At 48.1% G+C, this 19,210-nt stretch overlaps 1 long non-coding RNA gene across 1 annotated transcript in view; it reads right to left on the bottom strand.

Moving 5' to 3' along the window:
- Positions 1–1,174: 1,174 nt before the first annotated feature.
- LOC112928104 (uncharacterized) overlaps positions 1,175–19,210 on the bottom strand; it is a 38,362-nt gene continuing 20,326 nt past the window's right edge. Inside the window, exon 3 of the long non-coding RNA XR_003236685.2 lies at positions 1,175–2,717. This is a non-coding gene — a long non-coding RNA (uncharacterized lncRNA). The remainder of the gene's footprint in view (positions 2,718–19,210) is intronic.

The raw sequence follows: 19,210 nt of genomic DNA, 5'->3' as shown, positions 1-19,210 counted from the left end.
AAATAAGTAATACAGGGGGGTGGGGGGGGGACACTTATCTGGAGTGCCTCGCCTTCGCCTTCACCCTGCAGGGCTCTCTGATTCTTTTCTACCTGGGTATAAATGGAGTCCAGAACAATCTCTCCCGTCAAGGCTGGGCCAGCAGGGTTGGACCTCTGGGGTGGCCGCGGCAGCCCGGGAGCCCAGGGCGCTGCTCGAGCCCAAGGACGTGCAGAATAAATACCACGTCCAGACCAGCTCCGAGAGGCCTGGGCTCACTCCCCAGGCACAGCGTGTGCGCGCAGGCGACTCTCCAGCTAGTAAATGGCAAGAAACCACAGCGGCGAGTAGGGGAATTCCAAGAGCATCAAAGTAAACTGTGATCATTTGTAGTTTATTGCTCAAAAGCGAGAGCTGCTGAACCCAGCCTCGGTTAGTTTCCTCGTGATGCTTTGAAGAAAACAGGGAAGAGATTGCGCCCCTATAGCAGGGCGCACAAAGCAACTGGCCTGAGCGCAGCAACCATTCCTCTTACCCTCCCCGTCGGGCAAGCATGGGTCCCCCATGCTCCACCCCTAGCCTCCAGCCCCAGGCCCCGGGCCTCTGGCCCCGGGCTTCAGTGACCCAGGGGTGCCCCGGGACGCGCGGAACCAGGGCGGCCTGGGGAGGAGGGGGCGTGGAACCAGGGGGGCCTGGGAGGGGCGCGGGGAACCAGGGCGGCCTGGGGAGGAGGGGGCGTGGAACCAGTGGGCCCTGGGAGGGGCGCGGGGAACCAGGGGGTCCTGGGAGGGGCGCGGGGAACCAGGGGGTCCTTGGGGGCGCGGGGAACCAGGGGGTCCTGGGAGGGGCGCGGGGAACCAGGGGGTCCTGAGAGGGGCGCGGGGAACCAGAGGGTCCTGAGAGGGGCGCGGGGAACCAGGGGGTCCTGAGAGGGGCGCGGGGAACCAGGGGGTCCTGGGAGGGGCGCGGGGAACCAGGGGGTCCTGAGAGGGGCGCGGGGAACCAGGGGGTCCTGAGAGGGGCGCGGGGAACCAGGGGGTCCTGGGAGGGGCGCGGGGAACCAGGGGGTCCTCGGAGGGGTGCGGGGAACCAGGGGGTCCTGGGAGGGGCGCGGGGAACCAGGGGGTCCTGGGAGGGGCGCGGGGAACCAGGGGGTCCTCGGAGGGGTGCGGGGAACCAGGGGGTCCTGGGAGGGGCGCGGGGAACCAGGGGGTCCTGGGAGGGGCGCGGGGAACCAGGGGGTCCTGAGAGGGGCGCGGGGAACCAGGGGGTCCTGGGAGGGGCGCGGGGAACCAGGGGGTCCTGAGAGGGGCGCGGGGAACCAGGGGGTCCTGAGAGGGGCGCGGGGAACCAGGGGGTCCTGGGAGGGGCGCGGGGAACCAGGGGGTCCTCGGAGGGGTGCGGGGAACCAGGGGGTCCTGGGAGGGGCGCGGGGAACCAGGGGGTCCTGGGAGGGGCGCGGGGAACCAGGGGGTCCTCGGATGGCGAAGACCCCGATACCTGCAGAGCCACCGGAATGGTGACTCAGGAGCGACAGCTGGCCGCTGGCATGGCTGGTCCATCTACGACCAACATGGCTAGTCTCCAGGCCAAAACCCAAGCCATCGGCACAGCCAGCATCCACTTCCCAGCCTCTGCCCAGCGCCCCTCTTCCTAGGCCAGCCACTTCGACTGTTTACAGGTCTCTCCAACCCTTTGCAGGCTACTCCGGATTGGAAAGCCTGCCCCCTACCCTCCTCCCTGTCTCCAGCTAGACTCACTCATTTTTGTCCTGGAAGACTTGGCTTAGGTTAGGCAGGAACCACCACGACCCAGAACTTCCCAGGCCGCTGCCCCAGGGCACTGAGAACATGCATGTCTTGCCACTGATCATCTGATAATGTAATTATTTACATTCCGGCGGGGCTGTATCCCCATACTGAGCATATGCCAGCGAACACGGGTGGTGCTGAGGCGACCTGCGTCCCTACGTGTTGAGGAAAGCTGAGCTGGCTCTCGGCCAGGAGTCCTTGCCAGTCTGTGTAACTTGCACTTTCCAGATTTTTCCGCTGGGGGAAAGAGGAGGGAAGAGGGGACTGAAGTGCTTTGTCTCCCCTGGAAACCAGCATCCGAGTCTTCACCCAGCAGCCGAAGCAAAGGCAATTTATCCCTGCCAGGAAAGCACGGGCAGCAAGCCACAGAGCCGCTTCTCTCCATCCACAAATTAATGATCATTCCCGGTGTTAATTCCATAAATAATTCATGAAGTCAAATATAAGGTATCTCTAAGCCCCCACCAGCCATACTGTGCGGCCTCACTCACAGGAGACATTTAAACACAAACCTGGAAGCCTCTTTGGTTTGCAGGAAGTTCTGATAAGGCTAAACGCACATTAAATTTAGCCAAATGTCCTTTATTCCATAAATATTCATTGAGCACCCTGTCTGTGCCAGGCGTGGTATGGGCTGAGGCTGAATAAAGGGCACACGGGCTCTCCAGTAAAGGACAGAGTCTCTCCCTTATGGTTGACCAGGAGAAACTCAGAAACATCACAGAGTGTTAGCATTGAACAGACAACACAGGGAGGCCGAAGAGCGTAGAGGTTGAGTCTCTGTCCTCTGGAGTCCGGCAGACCTGGCTTCTAACCCCAATTCCTGGCCATGTGACCTGGAACCAGTTCATCTCTCCCTAAGCCTCAGTCTCCTCATCTGTTGCGTGGATATGATGGCAATGATAGTCTCCACCTCACAGGGTTGGCCTACAGAAAGAAAGCAAGTAATGTGAGGCATTAAAATGATTAATATTATGATATAAAACACACTCTGGGGGACGGGGGGAATCAGAGAAGGCTTTTTGGAGAAGCTGAGTCCCAAAGGCTGCATGGGAGAGGGTACGGGAGATTTGGAGAAAGACGAGCTACACAATTTCCAGAGCCCAGGGCAAAATAAAGAGGCAGGTCCCCTTCTTCAAGAAGTATTGAGACTTTCAAGACAGTGACAACAGAGCGTTAAAGCAAGCACAGGGTCGCTATAAGCAGAGATTGTCGTGCCACTACAAAGCCAGTGAAGCCAGCCCGAGGAGAGGTATGTTCCCCACAATCAAGCACGTGTCACGTACTAGGACTCCAGGGGTGGCGGCTCTGGCTCACTACAGCCTGAGTTTTAAGCCCCAGTATGAGTGCAAGATGCTTCTCACTGAACTACATCCGCTCTGGCTATTGAATCGAGGTCTGTGCATGTGTGTGAATGACATCACTGCACCCCTCACTCCTCTGATGCTGCCTACAAGCGAGAGAAGGCACAGGGCCACTTTTCCAGGTCCCTCACAGGCCTGGGATTCCTGAAAGAAATCACTGGGAATCCTGGGGTTTGAGATCCAGGCATCCTGGGTACCAGCCCCAGGCCTCGCTCAGGGCAAGTCACCTCACATCGCTGGTCACCAGCTCCTCATCTGTGTAGTGCAGCAAGTAGACTCATTAATCTCTAGGATTCCTTTGGATAGAATATTGGACCTTTCTGTGCAATAGCAGCAGGAGGAAGAAAATAAAAGTCTGCAAAGCCAGAGTAAAGTAATAATAATTTTAAAACAAGCTATATACCTGCTGACTTTTTAATATACCATTTCTGGTCTGGAAAAAAACTGTATTATGCAAAATAAAATGCTGTTGAAAATTCCCATAATGTCCCCATATGCATTTCATTTAGCCGGTGTGGTGTATATCATGCCATTAAGCCTCTGTGTAATAGGGGTTCTAGAGCCTAGAATCCCTGGTAACAATCCATTTGGACCGCTCGGCGTGGGGGGCACATGTTTCCTGTACATCACTGACTGGTTTTATTGCTTAGAACATTTGCACAAAGTCAAACAATCACCCCCGAGAGATGGATCATTTGCTCCTGCTTTTCCTCACCTGAAGTTGCCATCCTTTAAACTCCCTTCTTTGGATCATCTCCCTGACTCACAGCTGAAACCATCCATGGAGCCACATGCCCCAGAAACTTAGACCCCAAAAGGCAGCCAGGACCAGGGTCTCCTCCTCTGGAAACTCTTCTAAGCAATCGGACATCTTAACATTTGGTTCTCAAACTGGAACGTACGTGGCAATTTCCTGGATAGCCCGTTAAACGTGATTGCTGGACACAGCTTCCAGAGCTTCTGATTCAGTAGAGCTAACAAATTCTCAGTGATGCTAATGCTGCTGGTCCCAGAACCACACTTGGAGAACCACTCTATTTCAGAGGAAACAGTAGCAAGTTCCTAGTCCACTCGTAAGATGGACAATTTCTAAGCTATGATCAGATGAAAGCTCCCCTCTGTGTAATGAATGAAGGGCAAGGCAGTCAGAAATTCTCTGAGGCTGGGCTTACCCTCAAGGGGGCATCAGTGTCTCCCAACTAGGTTTCAACCTCCAAAGAGACAGATAGGTATTCTCCTGGGGGCCATTCATTTCCGGGTATTGGGCTGGTGGGTGGGGGGCCCACGGGGGAGAAAGTGCTCACAGAAGGTGTTCAGTCTGTGCTGGGAAGAGGCCCCACTCTCAGCCTCAAGTAGAGACACTTTCCCAAGGCTCTACCCTGCCCTAAATCCTGAGCAAGCAGCATCGGGATCACCTGATGGCTAGTTAGAAATGCACAATCTCAGGCCCCAACCCAGATCTCCTGAGCCGGATCTGTATGTTCAGCGGGATTCCCAGCAATGTGTCTGCACATTATAGTTTGAGAACCACTTCCTTAGAGAACATGGCAGTGGGGAGAAATGCCTCTGACAAAAGGGGCCAGGTTTTTCAAGAGTGCAGTTCCTTCCATGTGAACTTGAGCCTGGCCAGAGTCTAGCTTGGAGAGAAGGAGGTGGAAGGGAGAGGAGATGCACATAGAGTAGCACCTGTCTCTATCTCCTGGTCCAGACCTAGGGAGACCTGTGATGTGTGACATGCCCAGGCCTGACAAGGAGTTGCACACTCAAATGCCAGGAGCGTAATATGTGATCAATGCATGAATCAGGTGATGATGCCTTTGACTTACCAGCTAGAGGCTTGCAGCTTTGGAACTTGGAAAACACTGTGCTAGCCAAACAGAAGTGTTAGCCGGCTGGGCTCCATCTGCAGGCTACCAGTTTCTGATCCCTGCCCCGCAGTTTTGGCTAAAATACACTGGCAACCTACTATACACCAGGCGTGTTATCATTATTTCCATTCTACACTTGAGAAAACTCAGGCAAAGGCAAAGGAAGTAATTTGCCCTCCTCCAATTATGCAGCTAATAAGGAGCGGAGCTGGGATTTGCATGGGGCAGTGTGGTCAGAGGGCTGGACAAGAAGGCCCCCTGTACAGAAGGCCACACCTGTGGGGAGAGAGTGGCATCTATCCTGAAGGTAGGCAGAAGCAGATTCTTTTAGAAGAAACCAGCACCTGTCAGGTGGTCTTAGGACAAACCTATCATTTATTATCCAAAATGGGATGTTTGGGAGAATAAAAAAATGTTAATTCTTATTAACTATGCTGCACAATAGGTGTAAAGGCAGAGAGTCCAATGGAGGGCTGAGGGACTGAGGGACTCAGTCCCCCTCTGATTGGACTGAGGCTTAAACAAAGTCTCTGCCACTCTAACCAGGGAGACAATAGGAGCCGAAAGTGAGGATGGGTAAGCCATGCCTTGGAACCAGACCACCCAGTTGGTGGTGCTGGGATTTTTCTCAATTTCTGTCTGTTTGTTAAGATTTTGTTTATTTATTTATTTATTTATTTATTTATTTGAGAGAGAGCAAGAGCACAAGCCAGGGGAGGGATAGAGGGAGAGAGAGAATTTTAAGCAGACTCCACGCTGGGTGTGGAGCCCGACGTGGGGCTCAATCTCATGACCCTGAGATCATGACCTGAGCCACAAAACCAAGAGTCGGGCGCTTAACCAACGGAACTACCCAGGCACCCCTGCCTGTTTTTCTTTTCTCACCCACAAAATCCAGTAAGGGCTTGTGAAATGCATCCCTCCTCTGGAGCCCCCTCCCCCCTAGTTAGATAAACTAAGCAAGGGGACAGAGTAGGGAGTCCAGTCCTCCCCTTCTCCCCACATGGCGACTCCTCCCACTGTTGTCAGCCTTGGAGGGTCTGGTCTTACAGGGGAAACTACCTAACATTACAATCCGCCCCCCCTAAAATCTCTATAGCAGGGCCCTCATCCCGGAATCTGCCTCTAGACTCAAGCAAATAAATACCTTGATCGTTTTCAAAGAGCAACCTGTGTCATTGTGCCCTCACCACAATAGGGAGAGAGGTTGTACTACCCCCATTTCATATCAGAGGCTCAGACAAGAGCAGTGAAAGCGACCAATTCTGAAATGGAAGCAATCAGACCTGATGAAAAGCAGGACTGATTGGGCTGGGTCCGTTAACTGAGAATAATTACCGGCTCCTTTTTTTTTTTAAGGAACTCCCACAGTGACCGCTGGGTGGTTCCTCTTGAGTAAATAAAATGAGTGAGGAAGGATTTTTGTTTTGCATGGAACTGGCCTGAGGCAGCAGGTCCACACAAGGGAGCAGTGCCTGGGTCGTGCCTAGCCCTGGTTCATCTTTCTTCTTTATGCAGCTGCCAGCAGATGTCCTTCCCACAGCAGCCCCAGCCATCCAGATGGCACGAGAGTCTAATTGCCATTGTTAGCACGGATGGTGCATTCCAAAAGAGGAGAGAAAATCAGCCAGGAGAGAAAATATCTCTTCTCTCTGAGGAGCCACCTACTGCCTTCGTTTAATACAGATGAGCATCCCGCTATGCCACTCTGCCATCTGTGTCTGAGGGAAAGGACTAGAAGCCCCTTCTTGCTTCGGGAACCATATGGAAGCCATTAAGAAGGATGTCCTTGCCACTCATCGGCCCAGTGCTGATGAAAAGACATTAGTCCCCCAAAACTAAAAAGTCTGACAAGACCAAGTATTGGCGAATATGTGGTGCATCAGTATCTCTCATACGTCACTGAGGAGCCTGCAAATCGGAACACCCCCTTTGGAGAATCTGTACACCGTCTAGTAAAGGTGAAGATATCCACTTCCTGTGACTTTTGCAATTACACTCTGAGGTATGGACCCTGTGGAAATGCACGCCTAGGCATGCCAGGATACACAGACTAGAATGCTCATGGTAGTGTCGTGCATGGTTATCACAAACTTGAAACGACCCAAGTGTCCATCAGCAGTAGACTAGATGAATAAGTCACAAATCAGTGCCATTGCTATTGTTATTATACAGCAATGAAAATGAGCAAGCATAATCTTGAGCAAAAAAAAAAAAAAGCAAAAGGCAGAAGAATGCACACAGTACGATTGCGTTTATATAATGTTCCAAATCATCAAAATACCAGAAACATCCAACACTACCCCCTATTGCTTTGGGATGTATTTGTGTGTAGTAAACATTAACATAAAGCAAGGAAAAGTATTACCCCACGTGAGTATAGTGTGTATAATTCTGGGGGAAGGAGGGAATTATGACAGGGTGGGAAGGGTTGGGGGGATTGTATGTTAGGTACTGGCAGCGTCCTATTTCTTGACCCGAGGAAGGTGGTACCCGGGTGTTTGCTTCTGTAGATGTACGCCTTGTGCATTTTTCTGTTCATATGTGATACTTCATACCCACACACAAAAGAAAAGTTTCAAAAAGAGAAAAAGAAAGAAATCTCCCCAGGCCTGATGGCAGCTGCCCCCTACTGGCACCCAAGGAAAGTGCAGGTTGGGATGGTGTGTATCTGGAGAGCCCAAGGAGGGGAGAAGGGATGAAAGGCACAGGAGGGGCGCAGCCTCAGGAAAGTCCTCCCGTATCCCTTTTGGAATTTTTTAGAGTTCTATTCATGAGTTGTTAACCATTTTGTTTAGCAAATCGGTTTATCCCGATGACGTCTGTGGAGGTGGCAGATGGTGATAAAGGAACCCCCACCCTCCAAATGCAGCCAGGGCCTGTTTGCTCACCCTCTGCTCTGGCATGGGCCTCAGTTCCCAGGGCTCAAAGAGTCAAAGAGTGGGAAAGGGAGGGGAGGGAGCGAGGGGCAGACTGTGTGGGCAGCAGGCGGCGGGGTCTGTGGGGATGGATTGAACAGTGGCCTTTACAACAAACTGCAGCCCCAGAACTGAGCCTCGTCCTTTGCTGTGAGAGCCTTACAGATGCATGCTAATACCAAAGCCTGGGGAACCCAACCCCAGCCGCTAAATAGAATCAGTGGGGCAAGAGCCAGAGGTGTTCCGGACGGGGAAGCATGGAGAGCATGAGTTTGTATGAAAATCCAATGAAGAACTAGATGACAGTACGTATAAGAGCCAAGAGGCTAGAACTCTCTGCTCCCTGTTGTTGTCAATAGCCCCATCTGGTCCCTCCACTGCAGAAGAGAGTTTGCAAAGCAAGGCCTCTTCTAGGCCCTGACAGTTCCTCTGAAAGGGAAAAGCCAGAGCAGACGTTTTCAGGGGCTTAAGTCCAGAGTGGGACGGGCGGGATGAGACAGTGACAATGAGATGTAGTTCTATTCTTTAACACTGGGAAAATGGCATAATGGGCCTATTCATTAATCAGGTTAAAATGTGGTCTTCCCTCTGTGTCTAATGTTAGTGACAACCCAATTTAATAAAAAAGGAGACTTATACAAGTCCTTGGGTCTGAGCTCTAAAATGACATTTTGCAGCTTGTGCCTTTTGAAATCTGAAGATGTTTGGATTTCCAGATAATCTAACAGAGGCCTCTCCCATTTCCTGAAAGACTACATCAAGGACTTTTGAAGCTGTTTCTAATTTGTTGCCTTGAAACGGTTGCCCCTAAGTATAATAACGTTCCCAAGCCCAAGGTTTCAGGAAGCTGTTCTGATCCAAGAACGGCTATAAGAAATAGATTAAATATAACTCTCCATTTATTCACCAGATATTTATTAAGTGCTGTCTAGATGCCAGGCCTGGGGCTGGCCACTGTGGCTAATGTTGGATGGAGCTGCTGTCTGGTGGGGAAGGAGGATGACACAAGGGTCATATGATGGGATGCTGAGCGCTTTGATTCAGGAAGCACGGGGCACTATGGGACCACATGAAAGGGTCTCCTACCAGGCTTTGGGGTCTGGGAAGGCTGCTTAGAGAAATGCCATACAAACTGAGCAGTGGAGGGTAAACAGAAGCCGGCCAGGGAAATGGCCTGGGAGAGCAGTGTTTGGGGTAGAGGGAACAGTATATGCAAAGGCCAGAAGGTAGGCAACAGATGGTGCGCTCAAGGTACAAAGCCAGGAACTAAGGAGTATAGAGAAATGAGGCCCTAGAAGCAGGAGGCACCAGGTCATCAGAGGCCTCATAGGCCATCTGAAATAGTCACACTTTGTTCTAAGTGCATGGGGAAATCTCTGCAGGGGTGTGAGCAGATTGCTAGATTAGAAAGATTATGTTGGCAGCTGTATAGAGTGTGGATTCGAGGAGAACCTAAGACAAGCGTCATGGAGACAAGTTGTAAAGATGCTTCTGTTTCCAGATGTGCGAGGCTGGCAAGCTCAAGCAGGAAGTGAAGGTGGCATGGAGATATGTGAGTGGGCTCGGGGAAGAACTGACGGTTCTTGGTATACGGAAGGGGAAGAACTTAAGGCTGCTTGACTTCACTACTTTGGTGAAAGGAAATGCTTTAGAATACAAAGCATCCATATCTAATACAAGTAATCAATCATTTCCTTTTAAATGTGATTGTGCACCTACTAGGTTAGGCCTGGACCAATGTTAGTGAACTCAGTGACGCCAATAAGATGCTCAGCCCGCATGCCAATATGGCACCACCCTAGGCTAAAAGATAGGGGCTCTGAGATCAGACTGATCTGGGTTCAAATTCTGATGCCACTTGCTCTCCCTGATCCAGAGATGAGTCATTTAGTATCTCTACACTCATCCTCTTATCTGTAAAGTGGAAGAACAGTGCCTGCCTTGTTGGTTTGTTGGGAAAATTAAAGTGGGTAACACCTGTAGAGTCTAGCACAGTACCAGGCACAGAAGGTTTGTCCGTGAATGCCAGCTACTGTTATCACTGGTGGTGATGGTGATGGTGGTGAACTTTTTGGTGTTGCTCCCATAGTTCTAAAGTCAATGAATCCTGTTTTAGCACAGCACGGATAAATCCCATGCAGACGTAAGAAGGTTGCTCCCTGCGGTTGCTAGGCAGGTGAAAGTCAACACTGCCATCCCAAGTGCCCAGCTGACAATGTAACACGTTTCAAAGAGACATTGATTGATCAGACCCTTACAGGCAAGAAGATACGGTGAAATGCCACCAGCATCAATACGGCCGCCTGAACATGATGGTGACAATGACATCTCTGAAATATAGATAACTTTTTCCTCTCAGTTCCCATACCCAAGAAGATACACAAATGGGTCTGAACAGCTTCACTGAGTCAGCATGAGGCTGTGCACCAACAGTAAGAAGACTGAGAACACAGCCTAGATTGCACAGAATGTTCCATGCATGGCGCTTGCAACACTCTATAGTAACACTGAGGACTGAGAGCTGCCCCAAACGCTGTTGCCTAGGCAGCAGAGCATCCAGTGATGGACTGTGGAACAAGGAAATAGGAAAACAGATCAAGAAAAGTGGCATGACCTTTGGGAGACTGAAAAGCAGAACGAGGCCAGAGCTGCATTTAGCTCCACACTAAACCAACACTTTATAGACCAGTAGCTGGGTCCGACTTTCTTCTTGGCTTCACTGTCTGCTGCTTTAATTTTTTTCTTTTTTGACTTTGCCAACAACAGGTCAAAACAGATCATCCTCAAATGCTCCAACATTGAAGCAAATCAATCTGCAGCTCAGCCCTGTGGGGCTGAAAATGTATGGAAGAAGTATATAATAATAGCAATGTAGTAGAAAAATAGTTTGAGATTTTAACCAAGGTTCTCATGCTCGCAACACCCTAGTTCCCTCTACCCACCCTTCTCCCCCCAAGCAAACACTTCTGAATCCAGATCTTAGTGCCTGAGGAAAGGGATGGTGCAGCAGAAATGCTGAGAGAAAGAAAAAGTCTATTCTTGATTTGGGAGTTTCAAATTTGAAATTCATAGCTGAGATTAAGACAAAGACTTTTGCATTCCAAAATCTTAGGAGAAAGCTATTGTCCTAAGGGGCTCATACAGAAAATGTGGGCAGACAGAGGGGAACTGAAGGTACCTGACCACATCCCCAGCAAGCACTGGTGGGGAGGGAACAAAAAAGATCCCACAGTGATTCTACAGATTTAAGAGCTTTCCAGGAGAAGCCAACCCACTGGTAAGGCAGTGGCCTGGGATGGTGGGGTGGGACTTATAGGCAGCCGTGCCTGAAAGAGACATCCAAAGCTCCCAGCATGATGTGGGGGGAGAGCCAGATCTTCCATCTGTGCAAGAAAAGAGCAAAAATAACCAAGTAAAAGACAGATCTGGAAAGGCCTTGCAGGTCGGAGGAGAAAATGTGGTCTCCGTCTTAGCTGATAGAACCCCAGAAGGCTGATGGGAATATAGAACAGGAAGTGGGCAAGAGATGACCATGACCAGGGACCAGATCTCCTCCCCAAGGATTCAGGTGGGCTGAGACCCTGAAATGATTGAGGTTAAAACTTCCATTATTGGGGCACCTGGGTGGTTCAGTGGTTGAGCACCTTTGATTCAGGTTGTGGTCCCGGGGTCCTTGGATGGAGTCCTGCATTGGGGTCGCTGCAGGGAGCCTGCTTCTCCCTCTGCCCATGTCTCTGCCTCTCTCTCTGTGCCTCTCATGAATAAAAACATAAAATCTTAAAACAAAACAACACAAAACTTCCACTATCTGGCGATTTGAACGAAGGAAAGAAAAAAAGGTGGGAGGGAAAGAGGAGGGAAAGGAAGGAGAGGGAAGGGGAGGAAAGGGGAAGAGATGAGAAGGGAGATACTAAGCTTAGGTATAAAAAAAATCCCCAAAATTTAATTTAAATTTTTGCACACCTGATTGTGTGGCATCACTGTCATTATTAGTGAGTTAATACTACCCTTTTCTTTGTAAATCACCTACTATGTGCCAGTCCCTGAGGGCGGCACATTGTACCAGGCATTTTCTAGAAATCTCCCTACTTATTCCTCCAAATAAAGCTCTGAGGGGCCTTATTATTCTCTCACTTCTACAAATAAGATAACCAAAGCAGAGATTTGAGTATTTATCCAGAATGTCACAACTATTTAGAGTCAGATCCAGGATTTTATCCGGTTCTCTCTGGCCACTGGGGCACAATCAAGTGGCTTTTGCAGGATAAAGGGACCCGGAACAACCAGGCGCTGCAGGGGTAGGAGAAGGAGGGGCAGAAATGTACTATCGCACGGGGAGGCATTCCTGGCAAGGCTGTGCATCCTCCCTTCACTCACATAAATGGGCTCACTTCCCCGAGTGGCCAGCACCCAGGGGGGGACAGCATCAGTGAAACATAGGGTCTTCCCACACCAGCAGCTAGTTTCCCATAATTTCTAGAGACCACCTGCCCATAAACATTCATACGTGCTAAGCCCATTCTGGGAGAGGTGGGTCCCGCCAGCCTCCTGATGACTTCCCACGAGTGCCCCTGGCTCGGGCACCAGCCAGGACAGACCCAAAAGCAGTTCTGTGTGTCTTCAGAGATCTCACAAATCCCTGCTCAATATGCATTTAGGGATGATTTATCACTTGCTCAATGGGCTGATGGCTTCCTGTGCTCTTTGATTTTAGGCCTCTCATCCTGCCTAGTGGAACTGATGATGGCAAGGCAGCCGCGCCCTGACGGAGGGAGGGAAGCAGCTATTTCAAACTTGTGAATAAATAATCTTTTAGGTAACAGATTTGAGCTAAAAGGAGATTGTTGCCTTAAACAGAGTCATTTATATACAGTCAGGGGCTTCTGTAGTGTACGTCTTCTGCACACAACGAGGAGTATTCCAATTAGGAGGCGGAGGTTCTTACGCCGGGATATTTGAGGGCCATCTGAAGGTTGCAATTCAGACTGCGTGTATTCAATGCTTAATTGTCACTATATCTAACAGTAAATCCCTTATCTTCCAAATTAAATCCTCCCTTCTAAATCCTAAAACCAATATCTTAAATCCTTTTTATTTTTTTTTCCATTTGCTACCCCTCAAAATCCATATTATGTTGATTCTTCTTCCTCAGTAATCCCCAGAAGTGTCCCTTCCCTGCTCCCTAGTTAAACCTTGCATTCAAGTGCAAATCTCTCCCTGGAAGAACAAGCAGTCTGGCCCCTTTGGCCTGTCTCTCCCTGGTTTCCTTTTCTGCCTTTGCTTTTCTAGGAGGGCCCGCTTTACCTTCTTTCTCTAGGACTGCCAAAGGCAAGAGAAGCAACCTGTTTCTCAAAAAAGCAAAAGACTAGTTTGGCATGTGCTTCTTCTGAATCGAATTCCGCATGGTGACTCACCTTTAGAACTACTGTACCCTCTCCTGCCTGGGACTTGGAGGCACCTGCTGGTAAACAAGATACATTATCCTCCATGATACATAGAGTCCAATAATACCAGAAGCTTTTACTGAGCTCCTATTCTATGCCGCACTGGGCATGAGGCCAGGATTGATGATGGATTGTCTATAACTCGTCATGTTCATCCGCATACAAACACACACCCAGTAAGCCCAGTCAGGAAGGGGGTAGGCCTACAAGCCTCCAGAGAACCCCCTACATGCCTGCCTGAATACAGGTAGTCGGAGTTGCAACCCTCAGATGGCCCTCAAATATCCCCATGTGAGAAAAACCACCTCCTAATTGGAATACTCGTCTTTGTGAGGAGAGGATGTGCATTACAGAAGATAATAGCAGTTTATAAATGATTCTGTTAAGGGATATAAAAATAATAAAATGCAAGCTCACATTTAATGCCTAGAATATGGGAATGTTCACAACAGCACGTAAATACTAACCCAGCTCTTGGCTCAGGAAGATAATCTTCCTCACCCTCTTTACTTCCATTTTAGCACTTACTCAGGATGAAATGTACTTGACAGATAACTTACCCAGTTCCCCACTGGACAGTGAGTGAGTTCCTCGAAAGCAGAAACTGTTTAATTCGCTGTAGAGTCCCCAGTAGCCGGCGAAGTGCTGTGTCACCTGCCAAGAACTATGTGCTCAACAAATACTTCTTGAACGGCTGAATAAACAAGTGGCAGGCCAATAGAGCAAATGAGGTGGGTGAGGAGGGTCTTCACAAAGCAGAGAAGGCCTGTGCTCTGCAAAGGTTTGCGGCTGTAAAAGTTCACCAGGCATTTGAAAAATGCCCATAACCAATGCAATGGAGCACCAGACTGGTCAGGGGCAGAGAATCAGACCGGACGGGCAGGTGGGGCCAGGTAGTGAAGGGCCTGATCCTCTGAGGAGGCTGGATATAATCCTGTCAATGAGAGAGAACCTTAGTGCTCTCTCTTCCTAGGGTCCTCCAACCCCCTTAAACGATCACTCTCCTCTGACAAACATATCAACTGTGACGCCATTTCATTAAGGAGAAGAGAGGGGAATGGAAATAAAAGTTCCCAAGGTCGGGGGATCCCTGGATGGCTCAGCGGTTTAGTGCCTGCCTTCGGCCCAGGGTGTGGTCCTGGAGTCCCGGAATCGAGTCCCACATCGGGCTCCCTGCATGGAGCCTGCTTCTCCCTCTGCCTGTGTCTCTGCCTCTCTCTCTGTCTTTCATGAATAAATAAATAAAATCTTTAAAAAAAAAAAAATGAAGTTCCCAAGGTCGACACTCAACAACAACAAAAAACAAACAACCCAATTTAAAAAGTGGGCAAAGGATTCAAACAGCCATTTTTCCAAAAAAGACGAACAAACAGCCAAGGAATGACTCAACATCACAAATCATTAGGGATTTGGGAAGCAAAATCAGAATAACACTTCACACCCATTAAGATGGCCACTATAAAAAATAATAATAATAATAATAACAAGTGTTGGCAAGCATGTGAGAGATTGGAACACTTGCACATTGTTGGTGAGAATATAAAATGCTATAGCCATTGTGGAAAACGTTATGGTGGGTCCTTAAATATTTCCACATAACATTAACATATGAACCAACAATTCTACGTCTATATACTCAGAAGAATTGAAAGCAGGGACATGAGCAGATATTTGAACCTCCATCCTCTCTTAGCAGCACTTTTTGCAATAGCAATAAGTGGCAACCTAAATTTCCATCAACAAATGTGCCATATATATATATATATATCTACAGATACATACACACACACACACAATAGCATATTATGTACCCTAAAGAGGGAGGAAATTCTGAGACAGGCTTTCAACATGGATGAACCTTGAAATATTATGCTAAGTGAAATAAGCCAGACATAAAAGAAAAACTATTATATGCTTCCACTTACAGGAGGTACCTACAATGGTCAAATTCATACAGACAGGATCTAGAACAGAGGCTATGAGGGGCTAGGGGAAAGAAGGCTTTTTGGCCTTTTTTTTTTTTTTTTTTTTTTTTTTTTGGTTGGTTGGTTGGTTAGGCTTTTTTTAGGTAATCTCTACACACAACGTGGGGCTCAAATTCACAACCCTGAGATTGAAAGTCATACACTACCAACTGAGCCAGCCAGGCACCCAAAATGAGAAGTTATTTTTCATGGGTACAGAGATTCAGTATGAGCTAATGAAAAAGTTCTGGAGATGGATAGTGGGTGTGGCTGCACAACAATGTTAATATATTTAAGACTACTGAAATATGCACTTAAAATGGTTAAAGTGATCAATTCTATGACATGTATATTTTGCCATCATAAAAAAATAAAAATTACAGAGTTCCTGAAGACTTGATTTTCTATGACACAGTGAATTCAAGTGACTAGGGACATCCCATGGCTTGCCAAAGCCTCTCATTTCTCCTCCAGTTGTAACACGGGTACCTGCTGTTTTGGGTCTTCTCTCTCTGTTATCCACTAAATCCCTCCACCCCTTGCAAACTCTTAATGAATGTGTATCTTTCCATGACACATTCTAATCATCTCTCAGCCTCGAAAGGCTTTCCCAGAGCTCACCAGGCTCTGAGAGGGAAACATGGCATCCCTCACAGTTAGGTGGGCCAGGTTCCCACTAAAGTTTCTAACTAAATTATGGCATCTGCCTAAGTTGCTAAGTCTTTGACCCTGGGTGTTCGGAATACACAAAAAACTGTCTGGAGCCCATACATAAGAGGTGTGGTTTCCCTGCCTATAGATGGGCAGGGGGCTGTAGTGAATCTTTCGAGCAAAGACTTCCACCAATTTGTGAGAGGAAGAAAATGTCTGTCTCTTGCCCTCAAGAAGCGTCATTTCTGACCAGTCCTCTGAGAAGTTTCTAAGAATAAGAGCCAAGATGGTGGTAGGGGCAAAGCAGGAAGGCAGAGAGATACCCTCAGGGACCTTGGCACAGGGCTTCCGGTTCTTTATATGACATATAGTCAGTCATAGATAATCATTTGAAACATAAACCGTATTTCCAATAGCCATACTTTCTGTCACCCAAGGCAGATGAGAATTCTATTTTTGTTTCCTCGGGGAAGGCCTGACACAGAAGAAAATGAGAGCAATCGTTTGAGATAAAAAAAAAGGTTTTAGGTTTCAAAAATCTAAGACTTGAGGCAAAAACAAAAGATCCGGGATAAAATATGCTCAGTCAGAGCCAGTTTCTCCTGTTCTAGAAAGTCAGATGAGGTTTACCCCAGCTGAGGGAAGGGAAAAGAAGGACTGGAAGTTGAGCACCTCTGCATCCCTGAGGACTCTGTCCCCTGGCCCTGCGCGAAACAACACATATCCCAAGAGAGCCCAGCACTCTGCCTGCTGCTAGGAGAGACCCAAAGATCTAGGAAGATCACTGAGTCCCCACAGCCTGTAGAAGACAGGAGCAACAGAAGAAACATGCCATGTGGGTGTGAAGGTAGGTCTTGGTCAGCTTTGTGAGTTTCTTTTGCTCCGAAGTAACAGGGGAGCAACATTCACCCTCGAGTATCAGGGTAAGTGGGGGAGAAACAGAGAGAATCAGACTGGGAAAGGTTATAGCTGGGACTGAGTTCCCAGGAGTGATCCAGCTGGACAAATGACTGGTCACCACGTTCACATGAGGACGTCCCATCAAGTGTGTGGGGCAGATGACAACCCAGAACCAAGTGCCCCCTCCTACTTCTGTGACGTGACACAAAGCCTCTTTACCTGCCAGCCCAAATTTAGACTCAATCCCAATAAAGGGAAAAAAGACTCTCAACTAATTTAGATTAAGTCTCTATCTCTTGGTTCAATAGGGATTCAAATTAGAAAATCTACAGAGGCACCTGGGAGGCTCGGTTGGTTGAGCATCTGACTCTTACTTTCCACTCAGGTCATAATCTCAATCAGACTCCCGTTCAGCAGGGGGTCTGCTCCTCTCCCCATTCATGCTTGCTCTCTCTCTCTCTCTCAAATAAATAAATCAAGAAAGAAAGAAAGAAAGAAAGAAAGAAAGAAAGAAAGAAAGAAAGAAAGAAAGAAAGAAAATCTGCTACTGTAGGGTAAACAAAGTAAGCCACATTTCTTAAAGAGGTGAGTTTGTGGCCTGTGATATGAACCCCCCTAGATATTATTATGCCTATTGCTTGTCAGTTAATAATTGGTGGAGTCACATTTTACTCAAGGGTTAAGTTTGAAAGTCGGCCCGTGAAGTGAAAACCAAGTATATTCACAACTACTCTTGAAAAATGTCTTGATTTATCCAGAAAATATAGTATTGTGCCACTATTCAATACATTCAGAGGAGCCAGCTTTTCTTCCAGGTTGGAAACAGATTGCTGGTTTGTATTTTCCAATCAAGCACCAAATATAGTACTGGCTTTTGTTTAGAAGTATGGTATGCCAAAAAAAAAATTACAAATAAGGGGTTTTTTTAATTTTCTACTGCTAAAAGCACAAGCATGTTATATTATAATTCAATCACACAAAAGAACTAAGACTTAGGTAGGAAAGCACGGAGCTGAGACTTCCCATTGTCCTTCAGGGCATACTCTCACGAGTGGCATGGAAATAAAATTTCACCCACAGCTTAAATTGCCATTTTCTGCTTCTCAGACAACCTAACACTGAATTCACATGAGTCCTCTCCACATACGTTTTGTGTGTCTGTCACCTTTGAGCCTAACACTTAGTGGTGGAACCTGCGTGAAACAAACCTTCTGGAAACTCTATGTCAGCTGTTACTTCACACCAACCTTAAGGCAAGACTTAGTTTTTCTTCACATTCGCCAAAAGACTCATTCCAAAGCACTAGTCAGGCATGTTTTCCGGAAGGTTCTGCAGGTGAATCAGAGGAAGGCTTTACATCACACAGTGCACAGCTTCATGCCAAAAATGTCCACGAGACATCCCTTCTCAGGCCTTCCTCCCCATCTTAGAGCAGCCCAGTCTCCTTTCTCCCACCACCACCACCACCCCCTCTCACATTCAGCCTTTCTGCCTCTTTGCCTACCTGCCTCCTCATCCCTGCTCTTTCCCTTCCCACATTGCATTGTCTCTCCACCTTCCATATACAGTCTTTTTTTTAAATATACAGTCTTTATCGATTCAAATTTATAAATCCATTCAGCCGAAAGGCCCCTCCACCTACCAGAACCCACTCTCTTAAAAGGTAAAGGATTATGTAGAACCATCCTCCCCGGTTCCACGTCTGTTACGTGATGGCTTATTATGAAGACAACCTGGAATAAATTTGCCATCTGAACAGCCACCATTTATTAACAAGCTGAATATGCTAAACACTTTATACATGTTATCCCAATTCCTTCCTAACAATAACTCCAAAGTATTCTCCAATTCACAAACATAGGGACGAAGGGTCAGAGAGGTGAAAGTCATCTGTGTGGTCCCGTAGCTCAACCTGAAGTCTGTAGGTGTATTCCCACAGTACACTGCCTTCAGCCTGGGGAAGAGTAAAATGGCTTCATTACCCAAACTTCCCTTTCATATCCGATTTGTCCATCAAATTTTGCAGTCAAATGAGGATACAACCTCCCTCCCAGGATCATGGTACCCAAGAGAAGAATTGTAGCAAAGGCTGTGAGCTAGCTGACCCAACCTTATCTGTAGACTTTCCAGTTAGGGTTTAACATGTGACACAGCTCTGACCAATGAGATATAAATGGAGGCTGTTGGCTTGGGCTTCTGGGAAACCTTCCCAAAAGGAACACATTGGCTCATTCTTCCCTCTTCTTCCTGCCTGAGACCCAAATGGCATGCTTAGCGGTGCAGCAGCCATCTTGTGATCACAGAAATGATA

Source organism: Vulpes vulpes, chromosome 6, assembly GCF_048418805.1.
Source record: "Vulpes vulpes isolate BD-2025 chromosome 6, VulVul3, whole genome shotgun sequence".
Lineage (NCBI taxonomy): Eukaryota > Metazoa > Chordata > Mammalia > Carnivora > Canidae > Vulpes > Vulpes vulpes.
The sequence above is the reverse complement of the archived record's forward strand: the minus strand, read 5'-3'. Positions and strand labels throughout refer to the sequence as shown.